This window comes from Podarcis gaigeae, assembly GCF_964106915.1.
Source record: "Podarcis gaigeae genome assembly, chromosome: 2".
In the NCBI taxonomy this organism is placed as follows: Eukaryota; Metazoa; Chordata; class Lepidosauria; order Squamata; family Lacertidae; genus Podarcis; species Podarcis gaigeae.
This window is the reverse complement of record NC_139679.1, coordinates 117,405,851-117,418,893: the sequence shown is the minus strand read 5'-3', so window position 1 is coordinate 117,418,893 and position 13,043 is coordinate 117,405,851. Positions and strand designations below refer to the sequence as shown.

Here is a 13,043-nt window from a genome sequence, read left to right as displayed (position 1 = left end):
TTCAGATGTCTTCTGAATGTCAGGTAGATGTTTATCGCTTTGACATCTGATGAGAGGGCATTCCACAGGGCGGGCGCCACTACCGAGAAGGCCCTCTGCCTGGTTCCCTGTAACTTGGCCTCTCGCAGTGAGGGAACCGCCAGAAGGCCCTCGGAGCTGGACCTCAGTGTCTGGGCAGAACGATGGGGGAGGAGACGCTCCTTCAGATATACTGGACTGAGGCCGTTTAGGGCTTTAAAGGTCAGCACCAACATTTTGAATTGTGCTCGGAAACGTACTGGGAGCCAATGTAGGTCTTTCAAGACCGGTGTTATATGGTCTTGGCGGCCGCTCCCAGTCACCAGTCTAGCTGCCGCATTCTGGATTAGTTGTAGTTTCCGGGTCACCTTCAAAGGTAGCCCCACGTAGAGCGCATTGCAGTAGTCCAAGCGGGAGATAACCAGAGCATGTACCACTCTGGCGAGACAGTCTGCAGGCAGATAGGGTCTCAGCCTACGTACCAGATGGAGCTGGTAAACAGCTGCCCTGGATACAGATTTGACCTGTGCCTCCATGGACAGCTGTGAGTCCAAAATGACTCCCAGGCTGCGCACCTGGTCCTTGAGGGGCACAGTTACCTCATTCAGGACCAGGGAATCCTCCACACCTGCCCGACTCCTGTCCCCCCAAAACAGTACTTCTGTCTTGTCAGGATTCAACCTCAATCTTGAAAACACTGACGTTTTAGATTTGGAAGGATTTAATAATGCGTTTGGTTGGCATGCATATCTGTGGTATGACAAGGTTAAAATACATAAGGCTTTCAAGAACCATGTTGTCAGAAAAGCAGTGTTTAATGTCTGGTCAAAATATAAGGACTTATTGGAAAACAAAACCCCAAGGTGGCTATCACCAATGGAGGCTAAGGCCCCGAAAAGACTCAATATGGAGGCCAAATGGCCGAAATATTGGGAAATAATAGAAAAAGACGGTGACAACTGGAGACTGCAGAGTATGGAGAAACTAAAAGGGAAAGTGCGAAATTGGTTACATTATGCTCAGATTAAAGAAGTCTTTAAGTTAGATAAAAAATTAGGATTCCAGGTGGAAAAATCAAAGTTAGAAATAGAACTGTTAGAACCCAGCTCCAAGACACTTTCAAGAATGTATAATTTGCTGCTAAAATGGAATACACAGGATGAAACGGTCAAATCAGCTATGATGAAATGGGCACAGGACATAGGGTACAACATCATGTTTGCTGACTGGGAAAAGTTATGGACCACCGGTATGAAATTTACGGCATGTAATACCCTGAAAGAAAACATTATGAAAATGATATACAGGTGGTACATGACCCCAGTCAAGCTTGCAAAGATATATCATTTGCCTGATAATAAATGTTGGAAGTGTAAAGAGGCTGAAGGAACATTCTTTCACCTCTGGTGGACGTGCCCTAAAGTGAAGGCTTTCTGGGAAATGATATATAACGAGCTGAAAAAGGTATTTAAGTACACCTTTCTTAAGAAACCAGAGGCCTTCCTCCTGGGCATTGTCGGCCAGAGTGTGCAAAAGAAGGATCCAACTTTTTTTATGTATGCCACAACAGCAGCAAGGATACTCATTGCTAAGGGCTGGAAAACTCAAGATTTGCCCACACTGGAAGAATGGCAGATGCAACTGATGGACTATATGGAGCTGGATGAGATGACCGGCAGAATCCGAAACCAGGGAGAAGAATTGGAGGAGGAGAACTGGAAGAAGTTTAAAGACTATCTACAAAAGCATTGTAAACTGTATGAATGTTAAGAAAAATGTATGATCTGCAACATCAGGGCTCCAACAAATTAATAATTTATATGTGTAAAAGTTAATGTAATTGAAAAATAAGATAAATTATGGATAAATGGTACTTTATAATCAATCTTTGACAAGAGAAACTTAAAAGATTAAATTTGAGATTTGAATATTGGGAAATCTTAATAGATAAATTAAATTAAGTTAATAATTTGCTGGTAAAACTTATGAGTTTAGAGAGTAGCAACAAGAGGCGTGAGGAAGTCCAAGGATGTTTATGAAATGAGGATATCTGAATTTGGTATGTTTTTTTATATATCTTTATTGTTAAACAAAAAATTTAATAAATATTATAAAAAAAAAGGATTCAACCTCAATCTGTTAGCCGCCATCCATCCTCCAACCGCTTCCAGACACTCACACAGGACCTTCACCGCCTTCACTGGTTCTGATTTAAAAGAGAGGTAGAGCTGGGTATCATCCGCATACAGGAAGCCCCTTGCTTGCATCTGGACCCCCTGGGAGAGGCGGGGGATCCGCCCACTGCTCCCTCTGCCCTCGCTGCCGCCTCCTCTGCCCTCCTGCCCTGCAAACACCCTTTGCTCTTTTTGCACAGGGGAGAGAGGCAGGAAGAGCCTTCAAACCCATCCCTTTCCTCCTCTGCTGCCCAGTGAGAGGGGAAGGAGCTGCAGTGCGTGGTTCACTGCAGATACACACATGGTAAACACTGGGATTGTGAATGAACACGTCCTCCACCTTCCATGCGGTGGGAGTGGGGGGGTTAAAAGCGGTGAGGAGACCCCCTCCCCTCCAGTCCTTTTGGGAAACAGGAGTTTTGGTCAGGAGTAAACAACTTACATGGCAAGTTCACAAGAGAAGCACTTTGGAGCACTGCTTGCTCATACTGTGGGTGTTCTGTGTGAGACCACATCTTAGTCTGTAGGAGGAACCAAAAAAATCACGCATCCACTGTTTCGTGGTGCCGCAATGGCGCAAAAACATGGTTAAAAAACACAGATCCTCATGAATGCTAATGATTTTTGCACTAGATCAGCCCAAACTCACTGTCAAATTACACATCATGTCCAGGGGCACAGCATCCACCACAGAAATCACGGGTCCATGGCTTCCTGGCCATACCGTGGCCCAAAAACGTGGTTTTCAAGAACGGATCCTCGTGGATCCTCACGCTTTTTGCATTGGGCAAACCCAAACTCACCGTCAAATCGCACATCATGTCCGAGGGCACAGCCTGCACCACAAAAATCACGGATTCATGGCTTCCTGGCCACTCCATGGCCCCAAAACGTGGTTTTGAAGCACGGATCCTCATGGATCCTCACGATTTTTGCATTGGGCCAACCCAAACTCACTGTCAAATCACACATCATGTCCGAGGGCACAGCCTGCACCACAAAAATCACGGATCCACGGCTTCCTGGCCATACCGTGGCCCAAAAACGTGGTTTTCAATCACGGATCCTCATGGATCCTCACACTTTTTGCACTAGATCAGCCCAAAGCCACCGTCAAATCACACATGATTTCCAGGGGCACAGCTTACACCACACAAAACTCGGATCCACGGCTTCCTGCTCATACCACTGCCCAAAAATGTAGTTTTGAAGCACGGATCCTCATGCATCCTTATGCTTTTTGCATTGGGCCAACCCAAACTCACTGTCAAATCACACATCATGTCCAGGGGCACAGCCTGCACCACAAAAGACTAGGATCCACGGTTATCTGGCAACGCCATGGCCCAAAAACGTGGTTTTGAAGGTCGGATCCTCACGGATCCTAACGATTTTTTCATTGGGCCAACCAAAACTCACCATCAAATCACATATCTTAACGAGGGGCACAGCCTACACCACAAAAAACTCGGATCCATGGTTATCTGGCAACGCCATGGCCCAAAAACGTGGTTCCGAAGCACGGATCCTCATGGATCCTCATTATTTTTGCACAAGATCAGCCCAAAGTCACCATCAGATCAAACATCATCTCCAGGGGCACAGCTTGCACCACACAAAACTAGGTTCCACGGCTTCCTGGTCATACCACTGCCCAAAAATGTGGTTTTGAAGCACGGAACCTCATGCATCCTTATGCTTTTTGCATTGGGCCAACCCAAACTCACTGTCAAATCACATATCATGTCCAGGGGCACAGCATCCACCACAAAAATCATGGATCCACGGCTTCCTGGCCATACTGTGGCCCAAAAACGTGGTTTTGAAGCACGGATCCTCGTGGATCCTCACGCTTTTTGCATTGGGCCAACCCAAACTCACTGTCAAATCACATATCATGTCCAGGGGCACATCCTGCACCACACAAAACTAGGATCCACGGCTTCCTGGTCATACCACAACCCAAAAACGTGGTGCTGAAGCACGGATCCTCATGGATCCTCACACTTTTTGCACTAGATCAGCCCAAAGTCACCGTCAAATCACACATCATTCCCAGGGGCACAGCTTACACCACAAAAAACATGGATCCACGGCTTCCTGGCCACTCCATGGCCCGAAAACGTGGTTTCGAAGCACGGATCCACATGGATCCTCACGCTTTTTGCATTGGGCCAACCCAAACTCACTGTCAAATCACACATCATGTCCAGGGGCACAGCCTGCACCACAAAAGACTAGGATCCACGGTTATCTGGCAACGCCATGGCCCAAAAACGTGGTTTTGAAGGTCGGATCCTCACGGATCCTAACGATTTTTTCATTGGGCCAACCAAAACTCACCATCAAATCACATATCATAACGAGGGGCACAGCCTACACCACAAAAAACTCGGATCCATGGTTATCTGGCAACGCCATGGCCCAAAAACGTGGTTCCGAAGCACGGATCCTCATGGATCCTCATTATTTTTGCACAAGATCAGCCCAAAGTCACCATCAGATCAAACATCATGTCCAGGGGCACAGCCTGCACCACACAAAACTAGGATCCACAGCTTCCTGGTCATACCACAGCCCAAAAACGTGGTTTTGAAGCACGGATCCTCATGGATCTCATGGATCCTCACACTTTTCTAATTGGGCCAACCAAAACACACCGTTAAATCACACATCATGTCTAGGGGCACAGCCGGCACCATAAAATCACGGATCCATGGCTTCCTGGCCACTCCGTGGCCCAAAAACGTGGTTTTGAAGCACGGATCCTCATGGATCCTCACGCTTTTTGCATTGGACCAACCCAAACTCACCGTCAAATCACACATCATGGCCAGGGGCACAGCCTGCACCACAAAAATCACGGATCCATGGCTTCCTGGCGACGCCGTGGACCAAAAACGTGGTTTTGAAGCACGGATCCTCACACTTTTTGCACTGGGCCACCCCTAAAGCACTGTCAAATCACACTTCATGCCATGGGGCACAGCCTGCACCGCCAAAAATTCGGATCCACGGGTTCCTGGCCATACCGTGGCCCAAAAACGTGGTTTCGAAGCATGGATCCTCATGCATTTTCCAGTGGGCCAACCTAAACTCACCGTCAAATCACACATCATGGCCAGGGTCACAGCCTGCACCACAAAAATCATGAGTTGCACTACAAAAATCCAAAAAATGCACTGTTAATGTCACCACTGCAATATTATTATTAGAGCCGATAGGAGAATATATGACTACCGTATTTTTCGCTCTATAGGACACACTTTTCCCCCTCAAAAAATTAAGGGGAAATGTGTGTGCGTCCTATGGAGCGAATGCAGGCTCCTTGGCTTCAGCGATAGCAACGCGAAGCCTCCGAAGCGCAAAGGGAGCGCTCCCTCCGCGCTCCAGAGGCTACGCGTTGCTTTCGCTGAAGCCTGGAGAGCGAGAGGGGTCGGTGCGCACCGACCCCTCTCGCTCTCCAGGCTTCAGGGATAGCCGCTTGAAGCCTTTGGAGCGCAGCGCAAGTTCCCGCTGCACTCCGAAGGCTTGTGGATAGGCGCCTGAAGCCTGGAGAATGAGAGGGGTTGGTGCACACCGATCCCTCTTGCTCTCCAGACTTTGCTTCGCTGGAGAGGTGCTGCACAGTTTTTCCTCTCTGCGCAGTGCTCCTTCACTGTGAAGAACAGCACCTGGAAATTTTTGACGCTGCTAAACCTCAAGAATATCCAAGGCAGAGATTGTGATGATCTTACCTGTGAATGTAAATTATCAAACCAACTAGATGGAGCCCACCAAAGTAACCATGAAAAACAATTACCTGTCTTGCGTCAATTCAGCTACAAATGGTTTTGGGACAAAAGTTGGTTGCTTTGCGGGGATGGTAATTATAAATGGAGGTTTAACTGCAAGTTTTCTTGCCAACAGATTTTGTCACTGCAAACTTAGAAATAGGGGGTTTCCAACGTGGTGCCCATGGGCATCATGGTGCCTGCTGACAGCTTTCCTGGAGTCCACCACGTGTTTTTAGAAAAAGAACAGGATTAGTGGTGAATTGTGCCCAGCATGACTTCAGATTGTTCATAGTACATTTGATTGACTGCAGGGGCATACGAAGGGGCAGCGGGGTGATGGTGCCCCGGGGTGCCATGCTGGGGGGAGAGTGACAGTACGGTCGCTGTACTAGCTGCCGCTTGTGCGGCGTCCATGTGGGCTGCCGCTCTTGCGGCAACTGTGCAGGCATCCCCTCTCACAGCGACCGTATGGGCCATACGGGCAGCCTCTCTCCTGGCGACCATAGAGGCTGCCGCACACACGGTGTCCATACAGGCTGCCATGCATACCCATCATCCATATTACCATATTATAGCTGCCACAAAATCTATCGGCATGCCACCAGAACCAGGGAAGCGTTGCCAGTTGCAGCTCACACAGTTGAAGTGAAATAAAAGACAGAAGAGTAGATCGGGAAGAAAGTTCCCCAGACTGCAGGAAAAGGTAACAGTAGCTCCAGCATCTGATTCAGTGCAGGCTGCTGAGGGGTTTGACTCCTTAAGATCACCAACTGACTATGAGACACCTGGAAAGCACTCAGCCTCAGATGACCTCCACTCCAAAAAGTGGGAAAGAGGATTTAACAGTGACCAATATTGATTCTTTTGATAGCAGCCCCATATTCTCAACACAAAGTGAGAAGTGTTTGGACAAATCACTGATTTGTACATCAGTTCCCCCATGGCACAACTGTACCTTCCCCACACTCAGTCTACAAACCATGGGACTTGTGGGTTCAGTTAGCAACATCTGTGTGTATGACTATGACATAAACACACAGAAAGGATCAAACTGAATAAATGATTGCATAATAGATACCTTTCTTGCCTCCAGGGTGATCATGGCCAAAAAGCTAGGTCACGATGGAACAATTTTCCCACTTACCGTACTTGCCACTTCATGCAGATATGTCAAAGACTGCCAGTGCAAGTTCTGAAGAACTGTTTGAGATTTGGAGTGCTAAGGAAAGATGTTTTGATTATTCCAGTAAATGACAGAGAAGTCCACTGGATACTGATAGTAATAATTTTTAAAAAGAAGACCATGCTCTATCTAGATTCCAAACATGGATTGAATCACTCTGTGATTGATGCAATAACATCCTTCTTAGCATGTCTGTATGAGATGGATTCAAAATATCCCTATAGTTTTGCAGCTGGTCATTTTTTGCACCAACTGATATACCCAGGCAAGGTAATTCCAGTGACTACGGTCCTTTCACATGTACCATTGCCCATCTGATTGCTTCTGCTGCCCAATTACAGTTCATACAAAAGGATATGGCTGCCATTAGACCCTGGATTGCAAAAGAAATAATACAGTACTGTGGGAAAACCTATTTTGAAGGACAAGACAAATATTTTCAAGTGGAAATTGATGCTGTTCCTCCCAAGAAGAGACAAATCTTGAACGAGAGTTACATTACTGTGTCTCGATCATGCCCAGAGGGATGGAAGGATACACTAATCTATTGCTCAGATATTTTACCTTCCTTGTTTGAAGGCTGCTGGTCACTATGTTTCTTGAAGGAAGGGTGCAGGAGGCCCAGTGGTGACCTAACTATGATTTACTGTGAAGGAAACTGCAAGGACTGGTACCACTGCTTTCGCATAGGCATTGATTCAAAAGATCTTCCAGAGGTTTTCGTGTGTCCAGACTGTCAATCCACTGTGGCCAAATAGATTTTGAAACTGCGAACTGTCATATTCCACAGGTTGGTATAATACAGCAAAATCCAAACATATAGTTTTCATCATCATGGCAGGGATGGTCCTTTTCCATAGAATTCTTATTTATGGAGTTAGTTTTTATATCCTGCTCTTCTCTACTTGAAGGAGTCTCAAAGTGGCTAAAAATCTCCTTTCCCTTCCACCCCCACAACAGACACCTTATGTGGTAGGTGGGGCTGAGAGAGTTCAGAGAGAAGTGTGACTGGCCCAAGGTCACCCAGCAGCTGCATGTGGAGGAGCGGGGAAGCGAACCCAGCTCACCAGATTAGAGTCCACCGCTCTTAACCACTACACCACAGAAACGTATCTCTTAAAACTCTGGAGCAAGCTGTTCAGTTCAGCCTCATAGTGATACTGATTTGTGGAGGGAAGGTTGGTGATGAGCAAGATCTGTTCCCATTTCCCAACACAGAGACCATAGAGCAATTTCTTTTGGGGGCTGAACCTGCAGAGTGTTTCTGTTCAGAATTTCCGTGGCAGAAATTGGCCAAGTGCCTTTATAAACATTCAGCTTCTCAAATAGAACTCCATCACGAAACTTTCAGGTGTAGCTGTTGGAGGTGGAGGGCAGAGAAGGTGCTAGTCCTTACCTCCCTCCTCCCAGCCCCATGATCTGTGGCCCAAGGGGCTGAATTTCAGGGCTTTTGCATGTAAAGGGCAAGCTTGTTCTTTACTTGTTTAGATCTTTAAACTTGGGAACAGATATTTGGCTCCATGACCAAAATGACCAAAAGGGTCAGCTTCTAGAGGACTGGAAAGATTATGATTGTACTTCCCCTACCCTCAGCCCTAACCCCGTTGAGTATTTTTTGTTATGAGACTGAGTGTTTGGGGCTGATGCTGTAGCATTCTTGTCTGGGGGCTTGATGGAAAAACAGAAAAGTGTCCCTCACCTAACTCTCCAATGCCCTTCAACAAGAATGCTGTAGGAAATATTGCTAAGCCCAAAGGGAGGCAAGAATTTGTTTCAGCTCACCTTGTTAATGGCAGAGCAAAAGCTATGTGTGTGTCATTCTCAATCAGTCTACTTTCAGGACTGATTTTAGAACCCCTTCATGCAAACATGACTATCCACACAGGGACCATCTATTTTTATTTTTTTCTGATACTGGATTTTAAGTTACAGTTACATCTTTTAAAACAGCTGTCAGTATATCACACTGTATTCCACTTGCCTTCCAAAGGAACACGTGGCTCTCCCCACATAGCGGGTTAGGTTGAGACTGCTGATCCAAAGTGATCAGTAATTTTTACGGTAATTACAATCCTGCTTTCCCTTGTACCAGCTTACCTTGACTTCAGTAAGGCCTTTGAAAAGGTCCCTCATGATATTATTGCAAATAAAACTAGTAAAATGTGGGCTTGACAAAGCTACTGTTAGGTGGATTTGTAATTGGTTGACGGGCTGAACCCAAAGAGTGCTCATCAGTGGCTCACCTTCATCCTGGGGAAAAATGACTATTGGGGTTCCACAAGGTTCTGTCCTGGGCCTGGTGCTATTCAATATTTTTATAAATGATTTGGATGATGGAATAGAGGGCGTGCTAATCAAATTTGCAAATGACTGCAAACTGGGAGGAGTTGCTAATACACCAGAGGACAGGGTCTGAATTCAAAATGACCTGAATAGCCTAGAGAGCTGGGCCCAAACCAACAATATGGAGTTCAATAAGGAAAAATGTAAGGTACTACACCTGGATAGAAAAAATGAAATGCACAGGTGGGGGACACTTGGCTTGACAACAGTACCTGTGAAAGGGATCTGGGAGTCTTAGTCGACCACAAGCTAAATATGAGTCAACAGTGTGATGTGGCAGCTAACAGTGTGATGTGGCAGCTCATCAATAGGAGTATAGTGTCTAGATCAAGTGAAGGAATGCTACCACACTATTCTGGTTGGTCAGACCACACCTGAAATACTGTGTCCAGTTCTGGGCACCACAGTTAAAGAAGGATATTGTCAAACTGGAGCATGTCCAGAGGAGGGTGACCAAAATGTAAAAGGTCTGGAATCCAAGCCCTATGAGGAGAGACTTAGGGAGCTGGATTTGTTTAATCTAGAGAAGAGAAGATTAAGGAGTGACATGATAGCCATGTTTAAATATTTGAAGGGATGTCATGTTGAAGAGGGAGCAAGCTTGTTTTCTGCTGTTCTAGAGACTAGGATGCAGAATAATGGATTCAAACTATGGGAAAAGAGATTCCACCTGGGCGCGGTAATCCAGTCAGGGAAAAAGGGAGGTATACTATGTTTAGGGCACCGTTTCCAGCCCCTTCCCCTTTTCGGGGTGAGCATAGTGGATCCTAAAAAGGGCTGCTCAGTCATGGATACAGCTGCTAAGCTGCTCAACTGCCTCATTCCTTGAGTCAGAACGACTGACCGCCCATGTGTCGGTTCATGACTAGGGACTTCACATTCCTGCCCCTGTAGCCATTTAGTGATCGTCATGGGGGGAGGGTTTGGGGGGGTTGGGTTGGGTTTTTGGAAGACGCCTGTGCGTGAATTTGTTTTATGTGTGTAGATCAGTGCACGCTGACCAACGCACAGCCTTCGCAGTAGGGCTCTGTTCTGATGGCATGAGTAGTCACGACGAACTGGTGGATCCTATCTGCTGCAGCCTTCATCTGCCTTCAGAGCTGTTGTGACACACTGCTTGTTATCACCCGCCTGTTCTGCCGTTGAGGACTTCTTAGATCATTCTTTGTCTAGCTCCTTCCCTGTTATGTACTAAGCTTGGATCCTAGAACAATAGGCAAGTAGGATCCTAGAATGCAAGAACTGATTGGCTTGCAGGAAAAGACCAATCAGGCTCTAGGAGGGAAGCAGAATCAGCCAGTCAGATGGGACTCATTGTGTAAATAATGTATATAAAAGCCTGAGGTTTTGGGGGAAATTCAGTCACTGCTTTACAAGCTGCAATAAAGAGCATGAAATCACTACAGGACTCTGAGCATATTTAATTTTCTTTGACCTTACCGCCTTGGGTGACCCTGCTGGGAGTACGGGATTCCCAATGGCTTCGCTCACAAGGGTCATAGGAATGTGCAAGCCCACTCACCATGACAAGTAAGAGAACTGAGATAGATTGCATTGAGCCCTGGTCTCATTAGACAAAGCGTTCCACCCAAAAGGCTCTGGCTCTGGTTGAGGACAGCTGGATATGTTTTGGGCCAGGGACCTCCAGTAGGTTGCTGTTAGATGAGCGTCACACTCATGGGGGTGTATTGGAAGATAACTCCCACAGATAAGAAAGGTCACAGACTGTTTAGGGCTTTAAAGATTAGCACCAAAACATTGAACCTGATTCGATACTCCACCTGGAGCCAATCCAGCTGATGAACAACCAACTGAATGTGGGCTCTCCACAAAGTCCAAATAAGAACTCATGCATCTGCATTTTAGACCATATGGAGTTTCTGGAGCAGTCTCAAGGGTAGCCCTGCATATCTCTCTCTCACACACTCTCTCTCACATTTATACCCTGCACTCCCCGGCTCAGGTGTACAGCAAGTTAAAGTAGTCTAGTCTGCAGGTGACTACTGCATGGATCACCATGGCTAGGTGAGGGACAGGTACAGTACTGATTGCCTAACCTGACATAGATTCAAAAATTCCAGTTTAGCTACATTTGTGACCAATGCCTCCATAAAGACAGAAGCATCCAGGATCACAAAGGGACTCCTGATGGCAGCTACAGGTGACTATTGCGCCCCATGAAGAGCTGGGAGCTGGCAAACCGAACTGAAATCATTCTGGCCCAGCCATTGGGCGCCCATCTTTAATGGATAGAGATTTCCTCCATCCCAGCACACCCACCTAAAAATTGGCCAATATATCCAGGGTAGCATCTGACCAGGGCCATGAAGCAGTAAATCCATGATGTTTGTGGTCAGATCTGTGGTTATGTACAATATATTTGAATAAAGGGTGAATTTGGGGTTCCCTGTCCATGAGGATCCATGCTTCAAAACCACGTTTTTGGGGCACGGTATGGCCAGGAAGCCGTGGATCCGTGATTTTTGTGGTGGATACTGTGCCCCTGGCCATGATGTTTGATCTGATGATGACTTTGGGCTGATCTTGTGCAAAAATCATGAGGATCCATGAGGATCCATGCTTCGGAACCACGTTTTTGGGCCACGGTATGGCCAGGCAGGCGTGGATCCGTGATTTTTGTGGTGGATGCTGTGGCCATGGCCATGATGTTTGATCTGATGGTGACTTTGGGCTGATCTTGTGCAAAAATCATGAGGATCCATGCTTTGGAACCACGTTTTTGGGCCACGGTATGGCCAGGCAGGCGTGGATCCGAGTTTTTTATGGTGCAGGCTGTGCCCATGGACATGATGTGTGATTTGACAGTGTATTTGGGGTGGCCCAATGCAAAAAGCGTTAGGATCCATGAGGATCCGTGGTTCGGAACCACGTTTTTCGACCACGGTATGGCCAGGAAGCCGTGGATCCATGATTTTTGTGGTGCAGATTGTGCCCCTGGGAATGATGTGTGATTTGACGGTGAGTTTGTAGTGGCCCAATGCATAAAGCGTGAAGATCCATGAGGATCCGTGGTTCGGAACCACGTTTTTGGGGCACGGTATGGCCAGGAAGCCGTGGATCTGTGATTTTTGTGTTGTATGCTGTGCTGCTGGCCATGATGTTTGATCTGATGGTGACTTTGGGGTGATCTAGTGCAAAAATCATGAGGATTCATGAGGATCCGTGCTTCAGAACCACGTTTTTGGGCCACGGTATGGCCAGGCAGGCGTGGATCCAAGTTTTTTTGTGGTGTAGGCTGTGCCCCTCGTTATGATATGTGATTTGACGGTGAGTTTGGATTGGCCCGATGCAAAAAGCGTGAGGATCCATGAAGATCCGTGCTGCAAAACCACGTTTTTGGGCCACGGTTTCGCCAGGAAGCCGTGGATCCGTGATTTTTGTGGTGGATGCTCTGCTCATGGCCATGATCTTTCATCTGATGGTGACTTTGGACTGATCTAGTGGAAAAATCATGAGGATCCGTGTTTTTTAACCATGTTTTTGCACCCGTGCGCCCCCCCGAAACAGTGGATGCGTGATTTTTTTGAT

At 46.8% G+C, this 13,043-nt stretch overlaps 1 protein-coding gene and 1 long non-coding RNA gene across 4 annotated transcripts in view; both read right to left on the bottom strand.

The window, feature by feature from the left end:
* Nucleotides 1-13,043, bottom strand: part of LOC310838313 — a 437,762-nt gene that overhangs the window by 300,264 nt on the left and 124,455 nt on the right. The gene's annotated exons all lie outside the window — the stretch shown is intronic.
* Nucleotides 1-13,043, bottom strand: part of LOC310837352 (uncharacterized protein) — a 93,973-nt gene that overhangs the window by 4,284 nt on the left and 76,646 nt on the right. The window lies entirely within an intron of this gene.